The following is a 23,914-nucleotide window of genomic DNA, read 5'->3' as shown; positions in this document are numbered from 1 at the left end:
CGTCAGAGGCACAAAAGTATTTTAAAAACTTAGAGACTCAGCAAGAAAAAATGCACTGCCAAGAAGAAAAGCACAAAACTCTACTGTGGGTAATATAAAAGTTAAATGTGGAAAGATATCTGGCATTCCTGGAACGGAATTGTAAAGATGTCAGTTTGCCTTATGGACCAAATTAACTCATAAATTTAATGTAATTCCAATGGCATAGCAATGGTTTGTTTGGTAGCTTGACAATACTCCTCTAAAATTCAAATAACAATCATGTGAGAATAACTTACAGAGTCTTTAAACAATATGGTAGTGTATTGTGTTTCTGTTTATAGTAGTGCGTTAGGGCAAATTGAGAACACCTATGTAAGATAATAAAACTTACTTGAGAGTCATAACATAACACCGTTGTTAGGTTAGGAATAATCATCCAGATGATGAAATAGAAAGAAAACCACAGATGCTGATCTTATTGTATACGAGAATTTGGTTCAAGATAAGAAAAGAATTTCAAATCAATAGCAAATATTGTATTATTCAGTACATGATTTTAGGAAAACTGGACAATTATCTTCCTTTTTCACACAATATCCCAATGTAATTTTCAAATGGTCTCAAGATTTAAATATATATTAGAAATTTATGAAAGTTCTAGAAGAGATTATTTGTATGCAATTAATCTTGGGAGCAGAGGTCTGCCTAAACATTTTCTAAAGGCCAATTCCATGATATATTTGACCACATAAACATATTTCTATGGCAAACATAAACACAGTTAAAAAACAAATGACAAAAAAGTTAGAATATTATTGCATACATGTTAATTAAATAATCCTTAATATTATAAAACAGTGAAAGAGAAAATCACAATAAAAAAGAACCACAATAGACAGTTTATACACACAAAAAAGGGTAAATAAATAAATACATAAATAATTAGCTTCCTAGTATTCAGAGAAATTCAAGTTAAAGCACTAAAGGGGTATCAGTTTTTACCTACCAAATTGGCCAGGCCTATTCGTATGTATGTATGTATGTATATAGGTATGCACACACATACACAGAGAGAGAGAGAGAGAGAGAGAATACCTAGTTAGTTTGGCAAGACACTGGGGAAATAGGCACTCAACTACTTCAATTACTAGAATATAAATCGGTAAAGCTTTCTGGAGGGCAATTAAAATGATACCGTTCGAACTATAATTTCCATCTTTAGGGAAAAATTGATCTACAAGCGTGTTATAACAGCAGCAATTATACTAGTGAAAAATTCTAGAACACTATTGAAATGAATGAACACAATAAGTCTTCTTAGGCTGAAATATATGAAAATAGAGACTATATAGATATTGTGAAATACTAAGAAATTTATAGATAATAAAACTTACCCATAATTCCACTTTCAGAGAAAGCTTTTCTTAAGGATTTCTATGTTTGTATAAAAAATATGTGTTTCTCTTTTTGCTTCTGGATATTATTACATTAATACCTCATGTGTAAGATTTCACAAATGGCATGAAACTAATACAAACTTGTACAATTAATGTGAATTATTTATTAATACGAATATATTTTCATGTCAATAGATACATTTGTTCAACTGTTTTTAATGGCTACATGGTAATCTATTGTACGGGCTTTCCATAGATTATTTAACCAATTGCGTAGTATATAGGTTCTGTATAACTTTTCACCATAAGAAAAAAATGCTGCAAAATAATCTTTAAAGCTGAATTTTTAAGCTCTTTTAAAGTAATAAATGAATGTTAAATATATTGATTCAAAATATTTCAATGTTCTAATTTTAGATCATCGAATTCTAACTTACTAATAAATTTAAAACTATGTTAGGAGTCTGGAAGTTATTTCATTTGTACTGGCAATATTATATGCCTAAGTTGGAAATTTCATGAACATCTGACATGAAAACATTTTTCTTATGGGTCTGTACCTACTGAAGGAGACCCTAATTGTATCCAACAATCTTAATTAATTTCTATACAATTAGCCTATTTCAGTTCACTCATGTCATGTTTAAGATAACAAAAATCATTTGATCAATTAAGACATATCTTTTTCATAAAAAAGTAATGAACACACCAATCAAAAATAAACTTATTTAGGACTTAGTGTTACAAGAATCAAATAAAATGATTTGTTTAAAACATCTAGCACAATGCCTGAAAAATGATAAAATGTTTAATAAAAGCTTGCTGTTACAATTATTAACATTAAGTAATGTGAGGGAAATATAGGACCCATTCCCTACCATTAAGGAGACTAAAATAATTGTAATTATAAATTTTAGCCATTTTCATATTCTAGCTGCAAACCTAGTGAATGCTAAAAAAGTAAGAGCTGTTCTGTTGAAAATAGCAGTGCTTATTTAGGCTCTTTAACCTAGATTTCCTGGATTTCATTCATTCTTTAATTTTTCATCAAAACATTTGTTTATCTCATGTTGAGGTGTCTTTTTAAAAATATATGCTTCTTTATTAGTGTCCATAAATTTTGTCAAGTTTATTCCCTCGGTTTTCTTTTGCGGCTCCTCTAGCTTATGCAGATTCTTTTAAGAAATCTAGGCCAAATGTATATATCATACATTATATATGTCTTATGTAGCCATGATCTTAGCTTAGCATTTAATTTTAGTACTGGTTAATAACCACCACAACTGTCAGCCTAATCATCAATTCTTTTGGTAAATGAAAAGTTATTAAAGTGCGTGTGTGTTTGTGTGTGTGTGTGCGCGCGTATCTGAAATTGTATGTGTATATATATATATATATCTGAAATTTGTACTACTCTCTCCAAGCCAAGGTGATGGTTGTCATAGAAACAGCAAACAGCAGAAAGTCAGATCTGACATAGCAAGAAGATAATGGACAACACCTCTGGGGAAATTATGAAATAGAACAGGCTAAGTTAAAAAAATTAACTACGTTTAAAATTAATAATCCTTATTTCTTCCAAGCCAGGTTTCTCAAAGGCAGAATTAAATACCCCAAACTCTGGCATTGTTAAGATTCAAAATATACACGCTTTTTTAAATGTAGAAATTATAGGCATCAGAGCACATTTAAAGATGAAACATATAAAGTATCCTTAATTGTGAATATTTAAAAGTAATTTCATTAATATGATTTAAAACCAAAATATGTATATTTTTATTACCACTATCATCCAATCATGGCGTAAAAATATATAGCATTGATTGCATTTCAGTCTCCACAACAGCACAATTAATGGGACACACTAATGTATTTCAGCCAGAAATATCTAGTGCTTTTAGCACTTGGTGCAGCAATCTTCACCAGCTTTCACAGTGCTTTGGAAATCATTTTAATAGAATTTGGTTTGAGTTTTTTGTTTTTGTTTTTTGCCATGCTAAGATTACTGCACATATCCATTAGGATCTTCAAGTGATTTAATAATTTATTATATAAATCAAGTTTCATAATACTTCATTCAAATTCCTAGAGCTATAATTTATATAAATCAATCTTTATTACTGCTCCATTATTATATTTATGAGATAAGATAAAACCAAATGCAACAAATTGAGTGTCCACTTTAATTTTAACTCACTACAAATACTTTCCTACCTAAAAATTAAATATCATTAAAAGAAAACACCTTTCTAGTTTTTATGTGTTGATCTTTGGTTAAAAATCAAATATTTATGTTTTGTTATATTTATTACAATTGCTCTTTCTTCATTACATTTAAAAAGCGTACTTTAAACCTTAATCTGACTATCAGTGGAATTCAGTAAATTTGAGACATTTAACTATTCCAGTTCATGCCAGATCACTGTAGCTGAACATATAAAACATATGGTACAATTCTGTGGCCCTAAAACATTCCCAGTTTATTCCCAAATGCTTCAGACAAAAAAGAAGTAACATTTTCAGAGTACAAACACATACCTTCCAAAGTGAAATGGTTAAATATTGCAGCCAATTCAGAAATAGCACCAACTGGCTTTTTTTTTTTTTCTTCAGCCGAACCAGGTTTAATTTTTTTTTACATTCACATGCACACAAATATACTTCCCTCGAGCTGTCAGAGAGCATCAGATTGCCTTATTTGCATGATGAATTTTAAAATCTTCTGAGAAACACAAGGACATTTGCTTCAGGCACTATGATTTTATCATCACCATCATAAACAACGAGTATAAAGCCAGTCAACCTCTGGTATTCAAACCAAAGCCAAAAAGTTATGGCACTTTGAAAAGGGTTAGCAGAATTTTAATCACCTAAATTCATTTGGATCCGTTTTTCAAGTCACAGTATTTTGCAGTTGGGTAATCATCTCTTTATTGTCCATGAACACTTCTAGATGACCCCAAAGTACAGATATGATTCTTACCAAGAAATTTATAAAATGCAGAGACTAGAAGAAATGTTTGTAAAAAATTACATTGTCAGATGATAATATTCTGATCACTGATATAAAGATGGTATCTTTAATATCTAATAGAAACTTTCATTCTTGTACTTTATGAAATAAAACTACAATAACAACTCCAGCTATAGACATTCTGAATTAATAAGAGATGTGGGAAACTGGAAGATTTCCTATGATGTATTTTGGATCTCATGCTAATAGGGACTTAGGCCTTGAATGATGTAAGGAATAGTAACGTGAACACCACCAGAACTACCTTTGTATATAATTTTTTGTGGTAGCTAAGTAAGAGTTTAAACCACAGGCGATGTGCTGTTTTTCTAGGTTCATTTTGATACCAATATATAAAATTTTATTTGAAATTCATTCTGATTGTGCTCTTACACTTAAAGTCAAATTTAAGTTAAGCTTTCCAGGGCTTAAAACAAACAAGCAAACATAAAAGCTAATTCTGTACCTAGCCAGTGAAATGGAATATAATTACTGCATTCAGTCAGAAGCTGTGACTGAGTCTCATTGAAATACAAGTTAAGAGGGTTTCCTGAAGTCTTGAATTATTGAATAAGTAACGTAGGGTCCTGGAGTTCAAGGGTTGGAAAGATATCATTATCATTTTCTTTTTCCAGGGGATCCAGGATGCCCTTTCACCCTTCTGGCAAAAGTGGAACGTACAAAGGTTTTGCTTCTAAAGTAAATGAAATAATTCTCTATTTGTTAGCTGCCGTTGGTGATGCACAGTGTATACTGCATCTCACCTACTTTTCATCGTAACATTTTCACATTATCACAAGAAGCATTAAGTCACAAGAAGCATTATGTCACCAAGACAAACCAATTTCCTTCATGTAAATGTAAAACAACATGTTTGCAGTTAAGATATTTCCATCAATGTCAGGGACATACAAGCAAAGACTCAACAGTCTGCCCTGTCACTTACTTACAGAAAGAGAAGGAGAAATTGTTCATTCACACTCAATTGAATTCTCGGTCCACTATTTCTCTAGGCTCATTGAATTTATTTATAAATTCATCACTGGCATTATAATACCAGGAGATATTTGAACTTTCATTGGAAACCAACGAAGAAAAGGGGGGGGGGTGGCAAACAGGAGATGAGATGCCAATTACCTTCACCAAAAAATACTCATTCTGTTTCTAAGAGAAGCTGGCACAAAAGATACAGCCATGTCTTTCGCTTAATGATTTGGTTCCCTCTGCTTGGTAGTCAGTGATGTAACAGACCCATCAGAGAGCAGCACAGTCGAGTAAAGGTCAGTCCTCTAGGGATCTACAATAAAGTCCTCTGCCACTAGCTCACATCTGGATTGTTGTTAAGGCACTCTCCCTAGGCTGTGGTCTCCATATCCGTAAAATAAGGGAGGCAGTCTAGATGTTTTCAAAGGCCATGCTAGTTCTAACATTCTTTGAATTCAAAATGAGGGTTGATTCTTTACTATAGTTTTTTGGTCTTACTCTGAAGTATAAGATCGTTAGATCCTCTCAAAAAAACTAAAAACATTTTCTTCCTCAATTTGTTCAACGTTACAAAATAGTAATGTTTTGTACTGGAGATCAGGCTGAGAATAGCCCACAGTAACCGGAATACCCCAGAGGTCACATTTTCCTTCTGTTCTTTTTTACCCCTCCTCCCCACTGTTTATCCCAAATCATAGTTTTGATCACACATTCTGTTACAAGTTGTTCAATGATGCATATCACCATTTCCTTATAGAGGAGTATCAGTAAATGTTTTCCTCAAAACCCTTGAAAACTCACAATGAAAAGTGCTGAAAAAGTTAATCAAGCTTTGCTGCTGCTTTCTTCACTGGCCTGACCCCTCTGTGCACAGCAGATATCTCCACCTTCACAGACTCTTGCCATGGTGATGAAACAGAAAAGTTATAACCAGATAGCAAAAGTTATCAGATAGCTCATTTTATCAAAATAAAACCACTCTCCACTCAAACTTTTACCCATCCAGGGAACTGATCAGGTACTCACAAAAAGTGCCTGATCTATAATTTTTCAAACCCCTCTAAACCACCAGAACATAACTTTCAGCTGCAAAGTATCTTGAGCCACAATTGCAAGACCTGATGGTGTTTAAATGGCCATTATAGGTACTTCGTGAACTCACAAGCTATAGAAATCAATAGGCATCTTGCATAGAGAAGTCCTGCAATTGATTTTTTTAGGAGAGTCAATTTATAACTTTAGGAGAAGCACAGACACCAGGGAGGTTGTAAGCATGCCAGAGGTTTGAAAAAAAAGAATCACAGGTGTGTGGAAAATGCTGCCCTGCACTAGAGGAGGTGGATCACAAAGAAACAGGGTCTAGATTGACGGTGTTTTTCAGGAGTGGCAAAAAAGAAACAAGTTGAGAAATACTAGGCAGCTCCTTCTGTGCTGGGGGATTAGGGAAGAAGAACTCTCAAGGTATGCAGAAAAGGTATTTAATAGAGTGTTCCTGGGGGTCTTGAATTTAAATGTGTACTGTTGCTTTTCTAAGGATAAGCACATCCAATAGACTCATTCTCTCCAGTTTTAAAAAAAATTTCCTGAAATTTTAAAAATAAAGTACTGCATACTTGAAAAAAAGAGAAAAGAATAAAAGGCAACTTTGAGATGATGGAAATGTTAATTAGCTTGAATGTGGTAATCATTTCACAATGCACATGTATATCAAAACATCACATGTGCCTTAAATGTATACAACTTTTACTTGTCAAAATAGTGTAAAAATTGTCTAAAAATTCATCTGTTCACTCAATAAAGAAGTCTAAGCGTCATTCACTCTCACTGTCACCAGTGCTTTTCCAGGCACCATGGGTGACAGCAAGGCTTGTGCCTGCCACAAGGCTACAGTCACTTAGAGGCAGAGGCAAAAAATTTTCAACAAAACTTATCCCCCCAATCCACTGATTGACTGACAACAACCTTCCTATGTAACTAATCTTATTCTCAAAACAGCTATTGTTTTTTCCCTTCTCCCAATGCTCCTTTTTTCCTTCTTACTTTTTTATACTTTGTACAAGTTCATAAACAATAAATTTTACTTTAGTCAAGAGATAAATAATGCAGATGCTAAAAACTTATAAAATCATACCTACTTTTATTTTCTAAACGCTTCTGAAAAAGACGAGGGAGAATTTATGAATACTAAACAAACTTCTGAATTCTCGGAGGTGGGAGAGAGGAGGGTTAAAAATGGAATTAGAGGGGGTCACATCACATTATATAAACTTTAGTGTGAATTTTAAAAGGCTGTTTTGGTGAGTTAAAAAATTCCCAAACACAAATGCCCTAGAAAAATAATGCTAGGAAATACTATTGTGGAAAAAAAAAAACACAACCTTTTTTGTATTGGAAAATTTTTATGTTTTCTTAATGAATGCACCTTTAAAAGGAAGTTTATACCCATCATCCTATGAGGGGAGGGTGAATTTATAGTGCTTTTATTGACTTTGGTTTTGCTTTGCATGATGTTAAATCATCTAAAAAAATAATTTGAAAATCTCTCTTCCCCTAATGATTGGGGTTGAATGGACATGGAGACGTTGGAAAAGATTCACCTATTTCAAAATCTTCATATGTGCATCTGTTACAAGGAACACAATTTGAAATGGCTACAATTTTAAGTTTAAACATATTACACTAAGTTAAATAATGTTCTTCACATTAACTGCTTAGGAGAAGTAAATACATGTAGAAAGCTGTATTTTCTGTAGTGCATGAACCTGGCCTTGGGTCTGCAGTTTACTGGTGTCCAAACAACTATAGAATCTCAAAGCTTTCAAGGCTTTTATTTTAGAAGGGCATTTTTTAAAAACAAACATTTTCTCACGTAGGAAGTGAATGCGTTGTGCTCAGCACTGCACATATTCCACGATTCACTGACCAGTATTAGACTTTCAGAAGAGCTCAAATGATTGGCTTTCGAAAAGATGGATCTATTTCAGAAAGCTGAAGACACATACAAAATTTTCTTCAATTGCTGTTTGCTTACCTGCAACTGGACTCATTTCCGATCCGATACTCTCTTTACAGAAAAACAGAAGTACACTACTGAGACTTAAATAAGCAGAATGGTTATTCGTATCATGTTTTGCAAATTAAGTCTGCTATGATAAAAAGCTTGGATGCAGATATAAGCCAGTGGATAAAGATAAAAACTCCAAGAATTGACCATACAACACAATTTAGAGTACAACCTGAAATACAGCCTCAGATACTCACCAGTGAAATGATGAGAAGTGGACGGACTGACACTATCAACACTGGCAGCACTGTCACAGCTAAAAACTTCATCATCGGATTCCCGCAAAGAGGAGCAGGGTGAGGAGTCGTCAATTTCTTCCAACTTCCCCTTTAAAATTCCACTCATCGCTGCAGCACTGTCACATGCACCTGTAACAGGAGTGGGAGCAACAGAGCATTGAAACATTTCACCACTGACTGCATAGTCAAGGTCTCCACATCATTTGGGGGGGTTGTAATTTTTTGACCCATCTCTACCAGATTATCATATCCATGCAGAAATCATTCTTTCCATCACGTTTGAAAGCACTGAAAACAGTTCTACCCTGATTCATTGCCATTTGCATTCTCATTCTGACAGCAGTATTTTATAAGAAAAAAAGTCAAAATTAAGAATGAAATCAGAGGGCTGCATAAGGAAATACACTTCAGGGTTTTGAAACGTCAAAACAGGAGTCAAATGCATTTATTTGATTTGTTCTAGTAAATCATGTGCTGTCATTGCCAGAGCCAGGGTTCAGAACGAAACAGATCACTCACTTGCATGCTGTCATATCCAGGGCATACTGATTAGGGCATGTCTATCCTGCCTGGGGTTTCTTTTTTCTCAGGTACAAAGGCATCTACTTTCCTGGGGCTCTTTGTCCGTCAAAAATCAAATTGGTTGCTAAGAATGGCTATACCTACAGAATTTAGATGTCTTATCATGTTTCCAGTCAGTTCAGCAAAGCTACAGGGAATACTTGAGTCCTATGTCACGGAGGTTTGCTGAAAAGATTTTATACAGGGTAAACCAGTCCCTACGCCTTTTGCTGGATAAAATTTTTTCTTTTTCTTTTTTTTTGCTGAAATATAGTCAGTTTACAATGTTGTGTCAATTTCTTGTGTACAGCATAGTATTTCAGTCATACATATACATACATACATTCCTTTTCATATTCTTATCCATTATAGGTTACTACAAGATATTGAGTATAGTTCCCTGTGCTATACAGTAGGACATTATTTATCTATTTTACATATAGTAGTTAGTATTCGCAAATCTCAAACTCCCAATTTATCCCTTCCCACCCTCTTCCCCCACAGTAACTATAAGTTTGTATTCTATGTCTGTGAGTCTGGTTCTGTTTTGTAAAAAAAAGTTCATTTGTGTCTTTTTTTTTAGATTGGATAAAATATTAATTTAGGTCTCTTCATTCCTTGTATCAACAAGGTAATGAAAGCCAGCAGAGGTAGCCTGATGCATTTTTTAAAATTTGTTAATGTCAATTTAGATGAGTCATTAGACCTCTGAGAGTAATAATTTCTTCATAGCCATAAAGTCACTCTTAAGGTGATCTGCAGTTGCGAAAACAAGTTCTTGCAATGGCAGTTACCCTCAATGGATAAAGAGGGTCAGATAAAATAAAATCATGTAGTCATCTCAGTCTTCTCTTTTGCCTACTGTTATTTGTACCAAATATATCAAGAAATACTTCTCTACCCTAAGGAAAATGATAGCCTAGGAACAATAACAAATGGTCTTACAATCAAGGAGATAGTGGGTGGTAAGCAGTGGGAACTGTGGCAAACTGGAGATGCACACCCAGGCTCAAAGGTAGAAGCCACTACCCAGGTTCAGAGCTTTTCAGCTCATGCTTTCCCAATTTAATCCACTCTAAAATCTGGTCAATGTCCCACTCACATTCATAAGCACTCCTTGACACTGTTAGCTTTCACATTCCTCATTCTCCTTTTCCTTATTAATATTGTTTATAAAATTAAAGGAGTGGTTTTTAAATTACATTGTAATTTAAAGCCCCATTTGGGTTGACTCTACGAGACAGATGAAGAATGGCTCAGATCTGACACTTGGAAGAGTTAACAGACTAAGGAATCAAAACATTCTTCCCGCTATTAGCCCAACACAACATCTAAAATGCCTTTGCTAGAGATACATAAGTTGGGGGAACAAACTTATTTTACAAAAGACTGTTTGCACAATACATGTTACCAAGGAGAGGTGACATCTTAAGCCATCAAACCTCAGCATGGCAATCCTATCTCATAATAAGGAACAAATCTCACTTTAAAAAGTTAAAGTCACTTTAACTTTCTTAAAAAGACTGGCCACTTTCTTTGTACCTCTCAGTGACCTCATGGTCTTTCTCAATTTTGGTAGCTATACTTCCATGAGGCATATCTGCTCCAAGTCTTTCTGCTGACTGGCTTCCTTGGTTTCTGTATTTTCTGCTTCTTAGTCTCCCCAGCTGGCATATGGCTTGGCTTCTGACAGAACATCTTCTACTTCATTGTATCCTGAAAGCCTCAACAGTAAACACCAGTTGTCTCATTCTTTTAGTATATCTCAGTTCAAATTGTTGAGTAAGGGAATCTGTGTGTCCTCATTCAGATATTTATGCCATCCTGTAGAAAAGAGATCTGTTTGTCTTCTGTACTTTGTTAAGGGGCCATTTATTATTTACTCAGTAAACATCTACTGAGCATCTATCATGACCCAGTGACTATTTTAGATGCTGGAGAATGATAAAGTAACAACACAGAAAAAAATTCCTTCCTCTAATGGTGCTCACTTACTGGGTGTTGTTGAAGGGAAGGGGTAGACGAATAATAAACAGATAAGTAGATTAAATAGATAGTATGTCATGCGGAGATAAATGCTATGAAGAAAGATAAGTAGCCCAGTGATACAGTGACTACTAGGTTCGCTGACAGAGAACATTGCATTTTGAATTAGTTGGTAAGCTAATGTCACAGAGGGGAAGGTGAGGGAGCCAGCAGTTTTGACACCTGGGGAAGAGCGGGCCAGGCAGAAGGAATGGCATGTGCCCAGGTCCTGGGCTGGGCACAGTAGGCAACGAGGTTAAACAGGTATCTGGGGCTACATTGTGTAGAACCTGTAAGGACTTTGGAGACTACTCTATGTGAGATGGAGGTTTCTGCAGGGCTTAAGTAGTGGAGTGATGAGATCTGACTTATACTTTCAAAGGACTACTCATTTGCCTGTTATTTCATTTAAAAAAAAAAAAAAGCGAAAACCAGAGGGCCTATGGTGAAGGTAGATTTGACAGAAGAAAGGAAATTAAGGAGGAACTTGCAGCTCAGATGAACAGTTAAAATCAGAACCTGACCAGGCTGAAGAGGTAGGTTCCTTTTGGGGGGAAAGAATTCAGAAAGATGTTAGAAGGGGAGGGAGGGTCAAAATGCTTCCCAAAGCAATGTGGTTCCTTAATTTTACCTACAACCGTCTCTGGTCTCTAAATTTACCAAATATTTGATGATGGTGGGACCACCTTACCTGCTAGATTTCAAATAGGACCAATTCTGATACATCGTACCACTTTCTGGTACAGCTTTTGCAAATTAACAATGACAAAGTAAGCTTTCCTTTATTATTCTAAAGGAATATTTCTTTTAATTTGGTAGAGAAGAGGCATTATATGGATGGTGATCACTATCAAAGATTTACTTATTAGTGGGAAAATGGAGGTTAAGAGTTAATAACTATTTTATCCACCACTCTCCCTAAAAGTTACTTATTCAAGATTTTTAAGAAGTAAAATCCATAACCGCAACTTATTACTGCAAGAATTATAGGACTCTGGCTCTCAGAGTTGACCTTGCTTGAAATCCATTGAAGAATCTTTCTTATCTTCAAGTGACTTATGGAGGTTTTTAAAAAATTGCAGAAAATCTCCTAAAAAAAGAGAGCTGTTGATAGATTTTTTAAAATGTTGATGTAGCTTTTTTATTATTTATAGGAAACTATTTGGAAATTTTTCCTTAACAGGTATGAAATCAAATAAATAATTTGTGTGGATTTGCTCACATCTATACTTTTAGTTCTGGTAGCCTCGAAGAAACTTGCACAGCCATTTAAAGAGAGACTGAACTGTGTAATTAGATTCTGAATAAACACAAAGAAAGGATGGGAAAAAAGGTCCCAAAGCATAAGAAATGCTTGGAGACAGACAGACAGAGAGAGAAAGAGAGGAGAAATAGATTCATCCTACTTTGTGTTTGCCAATTTGATTCTACTGTGGTGTGCTCTGGTTGTAGTGCTAAAATTGCAATGTTACAATTATTTCCATGACAACAGACAGAGAGATCTTGCAGGAGAAGTTAAATTGTGAGAGAGACTAAGACACTACCCCCATTCAGATGTCTGCAGTAATAGGTGGGAAGGGAGAACAGTTATTATGAATGTCCTTGACTGAGTTTGCGCCCTCTACATAGTCCAGTGAGAGCAATCCTAAACAATATTCAGTCACCCTGTAACACAGAATGCTGTTTTGAGAGTATATGGCTGGAAGAAACTGTTAGGAAACAGAGGCAAGTATGGATAACTTGATTTATATTTTTTTAGCACCTAAAAATGTATGATATTTGTTAAAAGTCAAAAGTTTTAGAATTCTAATTCAGGGTCTCTTAATGGACCTCCTAAAGGTCCTGTGTTTCCTACGTCCAAAAAAATGGAATCTACTCAGATTTTCTTAGTCTATCTAACAGGAATACTATATTCTTACTGATCCTATATCTAGTAATTCTTTTTGATAAGTATACAAAATAATATAATTTTTAAATGCTGTTCCTAATATGAAAACTTTTATAAATTATAAATTGTATCAGCCAAATAGATGAGTCAGATTTTGAATTAAAATATTCAAAATAATAGTTGAGTGCTTTTATACAAATTCATTCAAAAGACAGAAGAAATTTTAAGAGTAGGGGAAGAAAACAAATTATTTTATGTTCAATTTATGACACAATGAGAAAAAATTGAATTAAGACAGGTCACTAAGTGAATCTAAAGTTAAAAATATAATTTGCTATTTTGAGGTCAGAACTACTATGAATGATGGATACATTGCCCTTCTTACAGATGAATATTATTTTTCTAAAAATAATAGTTCAGAGCTTATATGCATCTCTCTCAAGAACTTAAATATTTGTTGTCATTAGGCAATTTTTACAGAATAAAATACCCAATGGTTGATTTTATTATTATGAAACTATGACACCAGAAAGCCCAATATATTAAATAGTAAACCTCTAACACCATGTATATATTTTTAAGTTCCTTTTATTCCCCCATGACAAGGACACTTCTGTGAAACTAGGGTACAATCATGGGCTTGGGTTGGTTACCAAGGTTAATTGGCAAAGACTAGAACAAGAGTGGGGACAGACTGTTGGATTCAGAGATGGATGCAGAATAAAGGTGAATAAAAGTCAAAGTAGGTTGAATGGTCCTGGGAATATGGAGGGAAAGTAGGAAAGACTTTGTAAAAAATGGAGGAAAATCCCCAAAGAAGAAATGGAAAATTGGTGAGTTGAGAGATCTGGGCATTGATAGTTATCAAGAATTTAGTAGCAGAAGAGCAAGATGTAGAAGAAATCAGCCTGGGTTGTAGTGTCTATGGAGAAATGCTAGTTCCAAAGATTACAGAGTTTGGTACATCTCCTTTTGGGTTGAGAGAGAAATGGGAAGAATTGCTTTAATCTGAACTCATGGTGGTATCTGGATCCCCCATTTAAAAACACATTTTAATCTGAAATTCAGGATCTGAGAGCCCGGAGCTGGAAAAAGCTTAGGAGTAAAAAGCAGTCTGCGCTGTTACCATGAATTTGCCTCCAGGTATAGGGAAGTGGTGATGTGTCCTAGACCAGGCTAGTCATTAAAATTTTCTGGAGAAATTTAAAAAAATATAAAAGAGTCCCAGGAACTACCTGGAATCACTGGTATGGTGAAAAGGGTGAAGCCACTTGCTTGAAAACCTGGTTTTACTATTTCCTAAATGCAAGTTCTTCAGCGAGTTACTCAATTTGTCTGAGCCAAAATTTTCTCATCTATTAAATGGGGTTAATGGTAGCTGTTTTATAGTGTTAGAATGTGCACTGCAGGTACTTTCCTAATAACTGTTAACTTCTACACCCTCCACTGGTACGTATTATGAATTCCAGATGCTTTGCATTAGAACTAAAAAGAAACAAAAACAATACTCTAAAATCTTGGCTGAGAATATAGTTTAGCCAGTTCAGTATGAAGGGGTGCTATAAATTGGAAGTGAGAGATCAGGGCATGCCATTTACACTCTGGGGTATGAAATGGATGGCAACAGAACAGAAAACTAGGGGAGATGCTACAAAGTCTCCTTTTGAAGGTGCTCTTGTTCTTTGGATGGATGAGCATGACCAGACAGATAGTGTCAGGGTAAGTTCCCTCCATTGTCAAGGGACCATCTTGCCAAAAGGCTATTTCACACTTCAGAAAGGAGTGTGGATTGATTAACACTATACATTTAATTTTGCCACCTATAATCTGTCCACTTACTAACATAAGCATGTTCCCTTCTCATTAAATAATTCTCTACACCACTTGTTTTTGTTTTATTTGATTTTTATCTTTGTGTTTTAGGCTACATAACATTTCATTGAATGGCCATACAGTAATATTTAACTAAAGCTCGAAGGGAGATGCTTGGTTTCTTTTTAAATTTTTATAAATCACCATATAATTAACATTTTCTTTCATATATTTTTGTGTACATCTCTGACTGTATCTTTAGGACGAATTCCTAGAAGTGGAATTACAAGGTTCTCAGTACACGCTGCCAAGTCACCTAGTGGAAAGTTATGTCTTTAATGGGTGCATTAGGATGTCATTTCACTATAGTCTGGTCACTACTGTGACATTGCTATTTTTTTTAGTTCTGTGAATTTTTCATATACTCAGTAAGAATCAGAGCTAACACACATAAATCGTGCTTACTATGCACCAGGCACTGTTCTGGCATTTTACATGGGTATTCTGCTGGATTCTAAGGTAGAATACAGGATTCTCCATCCTCTTGTGTGCATTCTTTGTATAGCCCCAGGATTATACAGTGAAATATCACTTTGTATGTTCACATTACATGGCAAAGGGAATTTGTATATGTAATTAAAGTCCCAAGTCAGTGACCTGGTAGATTATCCATGGGCCTGACCCAATCACATAAAAACTTTAAACTAGAGGACAGAAATTAAGGGTGAGAAGGATTCAACACAAGAGATTCTCTGTAGCTGACTTTGAAGATGACCAGGAAGTATGCAGACTCTAGGAGCTGAGAGTGGCTCTGGCTTCAGCAAGGAGGAAACAGGACCGCAGTCCCAGAACCACATGGAACTGAGTGAGTAGTAGTAGATTATTCCTCCGGAGTGACCAGACAAGAATTCAGCTGAGCAGACCCGGTTTTCAGCCTTGTGAGACTCTAAGCTAAGAATTTAGCCATGCTCTGCAGGACTTCTGACCTACAGTACCATAGGCTAATAAGTGGGCATGCTTTAAATTGCTAAGTTTATAATACATCAACTATACTTCAATTAAATAAAAAAAGGTTTAAAAAAGACCCAGATACTATTAATGACTCGAACTCAAACTAACTGCACAATCATGGAATCTCCCTAATCACCAGCTTCTTCATTCTATAAATGTTATTAATAAATATTATTTATAAAAATAAATAGATAAAGGCAGAAAAAATTGCTAAGTTTGTGATAATTGTTGCAAAGAAACAGGAAAGTAAAACATATATCAACTTATTTAATATTCACTGTACCCATATGAGGTAGGCATTATTATTAATACCATTTTCAGATTAAAAACTGAAGTACAGAGAGGTTCGATCTACCAAGGTCATAAAGCTAATTAATCTTACAGGCAGCATTCCAACCCAGGCATTTTGGCACTTGAAATCATACTTTTAATCATCACACACTTCCTTGACTCTTGATGGTATCTCACTGCTTCAATTGTTTTCACAAGTTCATTATCTCATACAATACTAATTTAGCCAGCTGATATCCAATGAGTTAACTGTAGTTAACATGGAAAAATTGAGGGGAAAAGGAATTTTTAAGCTCCCTAATGAGGAATAACATTTAGGACACCATTAAAAACCCTGGGGATTATTTTCCTCCTTCCATTCTCGGTTTATTAACAGAAAAGGATGACTAGAAATAACAACTAAAATTGCACACAATTCCTGACTATGTCTCAAATTCTGTGGTAAAAAACATTCTACGTGGATTTATCAATCTTTACAATATCACATAGGTAGATAACTGAATTTCACAGAAAGGGAAGCCAAGGCTCAGCTGAAGTAACTTGTCCAAATTTACACAGGCAGTAAGATGGCAGAGTAGGCATTCCATCAATCATTATGCTGTACTATCTAAAGAACTAATAGGTTAGCCAGTTACCACCAATACATAATTTGCACCAGAGTATGCATTTCTAGAAGCAGATGTACTGACTGGCTGACTGCATCATCCATTTAAGGGGTATATATATACACCACAGTACAGTCCCCATATACATCAGCATATTTAAAGGTATATTAGCAGTCACTCTTCCTCTACAGACTCCCTAGACATGAGGGCATGACATTCTTTTTTGTGTGTGTTGGTAAGTTCTACTTGCTATGATAGACTGAGACTTCCACCCATCCCATATTATTTGCTTATCTTTACCTTGAGACATATTAAACGTCAGTAAAATGGGTATATTAACTCTCAGCACACACCCTTGGTTTCTTTGTAGCTGATTCAGCATTGTCACTTGCCAAGCATGAATTAAAACTGTTCCCCCAGAACACAGGATAAATGGGAGAAAGTGGGTTCAGAGTAGAAGAGAAATATTGCTGAACAATTTAAACTTTAATCTAATATTGCTGAACATCTTTGACTCAAGACAGTGGGGATTCATTGAATAAGAGCATATGTATAAGAGCACTTAAAGATTGGTAAAATACATATTACTCTATTTTCTTACAGAAACAGTATTTATCATGTATATTACATGTTAATATAAACATAATTACATTAATTTACAATTAATCCATTGATTTAATATGTGATGATGATGATGGTGGTGTGTGTGTGTGTGCACGTGTGTGAGATCAGGAACAGAAGAGTAGTATAATGGAACAGCACAGAGCAGGGGGTCATGAAACGGGGACTGCATACAGATGAAATCCCCTGTTAAAGTCAGAGAGCTTGAAAGGAGTTTATATGATAAAAAGTCTGCAATCCAGGTGGAGGGTATAGCTCAAGCGGTAGAGTGCATGCTTTGCATGAGGTCCTGGGTTCAATCCCCATGAACCACCTCCAAATATAAATAAATAAACCCAATTACCTCTCCCTCATAAAAGAAAAGGAAAAAAAGGTCTGCAATCCAAATTTTGCATGGCTTAATGACATTTATGTGAAACAAACACTGTCACGTTGAAGTGTTAACAAAGAAGCACATGAAAGAAAGGGACTATCTTAGCATGTGACGAGCGGCTGTCACTGGGAAGGTACAAGAAAAAAATAAGGTGACTACCTGAAGAGATTATTCACGTATTTATGCAGTTAGCAAAACAATTTGGGGGCACATAAAAGGTATCAGGCATTATGGTAGATGACAATATAAGACAAAGAAACCCCTTGCCACAGAATTATAATTGAGATGGTTGATGAAAGACTAGAGAGAAGTCAAGGAAGTGACCGGAAGGACCACACTAAGAAGCCATGGCAGGGAGCACAGGACAGGCCTGTGGAGGCCCTGAGGCTGTGCCCTTTGGCCCTGCTCACATAGTATGTGAAGATCTCTGAATATGGAAGCTTGGAATAGAGACCCCAAACGCAGTTTCCCATTTGACCCTCAGCCCTGGGGATTTCAGTGGGCAGGATGGGAGAGTCCACTTGGGGCCCCTTACTGTTTCAGATGTCACAATGGCCAAACAATCTAAAGTTTTATGTATGAGTTTTATGAGCTGCACGAAAGGAATTTGAGAAAGCAAAGCAAGAATTTTTAAAATAACTTCGGAAAACCTTTCCCAGAATCTTTCTGCCTTAATATGCTGACAGCATCAAAACCAGTATTACTTGGGTAATGACTGATGACAAATATTGATTTTCCATGGCTAGCCTAACCCTGAGATAGAAAAGGAAGTGAAAATCTTTGTAAATACATTCAGGAGTCCTGCTTAGGAAATTACTTGTTTCATCTATTAAATATATTGTGATATACCCACAACATGACAGCACCTAACTGTATCAACACTTACTAGAAAACAAAACTGAAATGCATTTTTGACCCTGACAGCTAATTTATTTAAAGTCAAGGAGATTACGACGGTAAGTCAAAATGATCATGCTGACGGGAAACCGAAAGCAGGTCTGAGATGGAGAGTTCTGTGAAACTCTAAAATTCTTGTGTTGTTACCCATAGGGGACCATCTGGCCCCACGTGCTTTTTCACCTTCTTCCAAAGTCCTCCTAAACTCTGCTTTTCTTTCATCTAGTATTTAATGCACTATATACAATATTTAATACAAATTCATAGTATTTGGCTATTGTTTTTTTGCATGATGTTCAATTTCCCACTAAAAAAATCACTGTGGGAATTCTTCTTTGTGCCTTACTTTTTTCAGAGGCAAAATGAGCATTCCAGGAAAGAATTCTCTCTATAAGTCAGTCCCACACAAAGAGCATAATAAAAACCAAATGAGTATTTTCCAAAGAACTTCAGAATCAATATTGTTTAAAGATATAAAATTTACATAAGAACTACTTTTACCTGGTGATTGGTGGTTTTTGTTTAAAATAATAGTTACAAATGTGCATGTGAGTCAGGAGAGATAGAAACGTGCTGTGTGCCTCACCCTTTGTTGTATTGGAAGATAATGTGTTAAGCTCTTGATCTAACTAAAGAACAAAGACTTTTTGGAAATAAATCAGATGGCTACTATTTACCTTTTGGGCCATTAGACTAAAATGAATGGTTAGCAAAGTTGACCTTGTGTCAAGTAGTTTTCTTGCTAATGTGTGATCCTTGGAATTACCATTGACATGTATCGAGGTAATCATAATCTTTAATTAAATGCTTGAAAAGTTACATCGAGTCTGTATTCTCTGCGTTTGCACATTCAACAATTTTCACGTCAAATTATTTAGTCTATTACAACAACTGAGAGCTGAACAGTTGACTGAGAAATCAAACGATTTGCCCAACTGATTCACTGAGATACGTGAAACTTCCGAATGTGGTTATCAGCTTGATAAGCAAGTTCATTCTTTACTCCTTGATTTACAAAACGGCAATTAAAGAGTAATAATGCTGCTTTGGACCAACTCCCTTCCTATACCTATATAAGCCCTATGTCATACTATCAAGTATTAGATACATACTAAGTCAAAAATAAATTCTGATCAATAAAATTTTTGTTATGGTCTACCATAGTACAAATAGTAACAAGAGTTTCCATTTGCTTGAATCACCCTAAGTACATTTCACAGTTTGAACACTGTGAAATCTGACCCGAGCTTTCTTACCCTGGTGTGATTTCCATTTTTTTTAAATCCCATCCTTCCATTTCTAGCATTGTAGGGTAATTTGCCAAACTAACGTATTTCCATTATAGATACGGAGCTGTCTACCTGTATTATAGGGGAAGCTATTAATACTTCCTCTTCCAGAACACATGTTGTAAGACTTAAGAGACCCACATAGACTCATCAATGAATCTGGAAAGCTACTTGTAGCAAATAAAGAAGCCTGAAGCAGCAGAGACGCTACTAACAAAATGTATTTAAAAATTACCTGTAGTAGAGAGTAATTCCATGCAATATGGAATTTTCAGAAAATTGAAATATTCCTGATAATTCTGATTGTGCCTGAAGTGAGTTATTCACACAGGTTGCATAATCCACATACTAGTCTGATTTGTTGTCAGCATGCTCTTCAATGCCATCCATGTTTATGCTGAAAGTACTGCCACTGAAGTGCTTGTTAATTGATAAAAGCTAAATATTTCCCATTATCTTAACTCTTGAAAAATAACACAGACAGAACAAATTAATTTAACTCTAAATAATGTATTGCCCAGATATTAAATATATTAAAACATGGCTTAAGCATGTAGTACTTTATTTACTACATTGCCAACAATAAATCTAATAGACTAAGGTTAACATTATGAAAACAAAGTATTACATGTCAAAAGCGTTTAAACAAATGGTAAAAGAGAAGACAGAGGTAGGAATCTCATTTGAATGATAAAATAGGAAAGATGTAACAGCTTTATGCTGATTTTCTCTCTTGCCAAATAGCTGAGAGAAAAAAGTTAATAGTGAAAATGCTTTAAGAAATTGCCTATGGCAAAATACAATGATAATTGTGATTTTTATTTCTTAAAAAGAAAAGCCACATAAAATGAATTTTGTCCAAAAAAGTGAAAATTTTCAAATAAAACAGAGTATATATGTGTATTTACAATAATTCCTATTAAATTTCAAATGTATTACATTAATAATATTTTAAAAAACAGTTTTTAGGTTGTTGCAACATGCAATTTTTATATATTAGATTACAAAGGTAAGGAAATGACTGCATTAATAAAACATGGTCTGGACATTAACTTAAAAAACATTTTTGATCTAATATGTCAAAATATGTATTTAATCTTCCTCATTACCCATAGCTTGAACATAAATGTCAAGGTTTTCTTATGATTAAAATGACTAATATATTAAAATAAAGTTTCTTGATTTATTGTCTTAGTATACTGCTAACCACTACAAACATAAAGAGGAAAAGGAAAGACAGTATTGTGCAGCAGCAGGAGACAAGCTGGATGTAGTGGCCTCTATTAAAAACCTATATTTGAAACTTAATGTTTGCACTAAAGGAAAAACAAATGGTCTTGCTTTGGTGTCTCTCACAGAGCAGCCTTACATGGTTTTCATTTGCCTTTTTTCATTCTTCACTTGGACGGGAACCTCTTAACTGTTTTCTTTCATGCTTTTTTTTTCTTTCTCTCTTGCACGCACACACACACTCTCTCTCTCTTTTTCCTGTAGTCTCTGCAGTAAAAGCTACCATGGTTATCTCATGCAGACGTCTGCCCGTGGATGATAGGAAATGCTGATTGAGAAAGAGTTTATCTACTTTTCATCCAAAATATGTGAGCTATTAAGGAAATTATAAAAAGCAGCAACAATATACTTTGGTTTTATTCAAAACCTTTCCCTTAGCAATTATTAAAAGGATGATATTTTTAGCCAAAGAAAGCAAAATGCATCTGCAGCAGCTGGTTTCCAAGGAAACAGAATAATTTAAAACCATGTGGAACTCTGCTCTCTAATTTTCATCAATTCCCCTTCATTCCTGGAGGTAGATTTACTTGGAATTTATAATTTCCAAAAAATATAACTGCCTTGACTTATTTTCTCTACCACATTTCAGGAGGTGAATGTCTGTTCTTACATACCACCTTAAATTCCAGTCTAAGGGGTCAGTTAATTTCTACCATCATTTTGTTTCAAAAACCAAGATCAGAAGACTCCATCAATAATCAGAAACATGACAATTTTTTGGTATCACAATATTTTTGAAATCCAGAAACAGTTCAAAATAAATCATGCAAGAATATTTGATTGGGTCAATGTGACACTTTACGTGTATAAACATATTATTAATTTATGTTTAGTACATTTAGGAAATTAAAGATAGTTCTCCATTCATTTAGATAATCTTTACCCAATATTCAGTAGTTTTTTTCCCGTTCTTTTTTCAATTTTGCAAGAACTGTTGTGTTTTTGTCTGCTCTTCAAAGACAAAATCCATCTCTCAAACAAAAACAAAATGTAAACACAAGATCAAAACAATCCTTAGAAATTATGCATATTCATTCTTATTAGTTTGTGACTCATTCAAAAGATGAATTTTTAAAATAGATGAACGAATCATTTATATCTTTGAAAGACTTTTATTATTATAGTCAACAAGTATTAATTGACGGCCAATGTGTTCAAGTCAGTAATAACCTTTTTTAAAAGAATCTCTATTTTAGTGAGGTTCCCCATCCTTAATTGACCTATATTTATGAATTAAAATCACTATGAAATTAAATGGACTTAGAGTAAAATTATTTTTCATATGTCTTTACTGTGTGTCATTGAGTCTATATATTTAGAACTCTCCCCTGTTTTCCCTAAGGGTAAATAAAAGAAAAAATTAAGATAGAGAAACAACTAATAAAGTAGAATCTTTACTTTTGAGCTGTTAAAAAAATATTGCCCTAGGGATATAACCACAATATAAATGCTGTGATGGAATTCTTATCTAGGTATATTTGATTGTTAAATGAAACTACCAGTAAAACTTGCCTAATAAGATGCTATTTTTTATAGCAATGTTTAATTCTTCACAAACAAGCTTCTGAGCTTTGAAAATGGAAAATGGCCCCATGCATGCTGATAGACAGTTGTTTAATTATCATATAAGCTTACAATTTACTACATAAAATGATACAACTACCCAACAGCATAAGCTTTGTCAAGAGAAGTAAGTTAAAAGGGTGTAAATGCGTATAAATCATTCATGCTAACTTAGTGCTAAGAGTCTACAACCTGCAAAAATTATTTTCCTAAATCATTTACTGTGTTGTAAATATTTTAAAAACACCACATGAAATTTTACACTGTATATTCAGAGAAAACTCCATTTTCTCAGGACCTGTGGAATTTACCAATCTTTCCTAAGCCTTCCTTTGATTTCCAATAAAATAAGCTTGAATAAAAACAAACAAAAAAGACACAATGGCTCATTTTATCTATTAATTTTTCCTCTAACACTTGCTAGAAAGTTATCCAGGATAAGACATGCCTCTGGTGTTTTTATCAGTCAAGGATTTTGCAGGGGAAAAGAATAACTCATAGCAAAGCTTCCTCAAGTAATGAAAAGGATCCACTTTCAGGAAGTGTCTTCGGAATAATTTCAGTATCCTAAAACTGTCTTAATAGGAATTGAGAAGCATTCTCTTTTAAAGAAAATAATTTTTTCTTTCTCTTTTGCTCTTACCTGTAAATATGGTTTCTGCACTTCGGCTCCGTCAGAACAGACTGAAGAGTTCACTCCTCCCTCGTCTATCCATCAGGCAGCAGCCAACCAATAACAAAAGCCAGATCCTGGCATTCTCCGGCTCATGCTCCCTGTCTGCTTTCATCCCTCGTTCCCTCCCACCCCCACCCTTTTAGAGGACAAATCCTTGCAGCTGGCAGAGGGGCAGGGAGTGGAGAAAAGGAATATGGAGAGGAAAGGAATGAAGAGAGAAAAGATATTTCAAAGAACAGATCCAAGCTATGGAAAATATCTGCAGGTGAACTCAGCTGAATTGAAGTGTCTTGCTTTGGATTTAGGGAAACAGGGTTAATCAATGCCTCACCC

General features: G+C 34.7%; 1 protein-coding gene across 1 annotated transcript in view; it reads right to left on the bottom strand.

Moving 5' to 3' along the window:
- CSRNP3 (cysteine and serine rich nuclear protein 3) overlaps positions 1-23,698 on the bottom strand; it is a 179,958-nt gene extending 156,260 nt beyond the window's left edge. Inside the window, exons 1-2 of the mRNA XM_014560204.2 lie at positions 23,549-23,698; positions 8,638-8,808 (exon numbers count right to left, since the gene is read on the bottom strand). The gene's annotated coding sequence lies outside the window, so the exon portion shown is untranslated. The remainder of the gene's footprint in view (positions 1-8,637; positions 8,809-23,548) is intronic.
- Between the last annotated feature and the right edge of the window lie 216 nt (positions 23,699-23,914).

Source organism: Camelus ferus, chromosome 5 (assembly GCF_009834535.1).
Source record: "Camelus ferus isolate YT-003-E chromosome 5, BCGSAC_Cfer_1.0, whole genome shotgun sequence".
Taxonomy (NCBI): domain Eukaryota; kingdom Metazoa; phylum Chordata; class Mammalia; order Artiodactyla; family Camelidae; genus Camelus; species Camelus ferus.
Note: the sequence above shows the minus strand (reverse complement) of the source record. Positions and strands in the feature narration are given on the sequence as shown.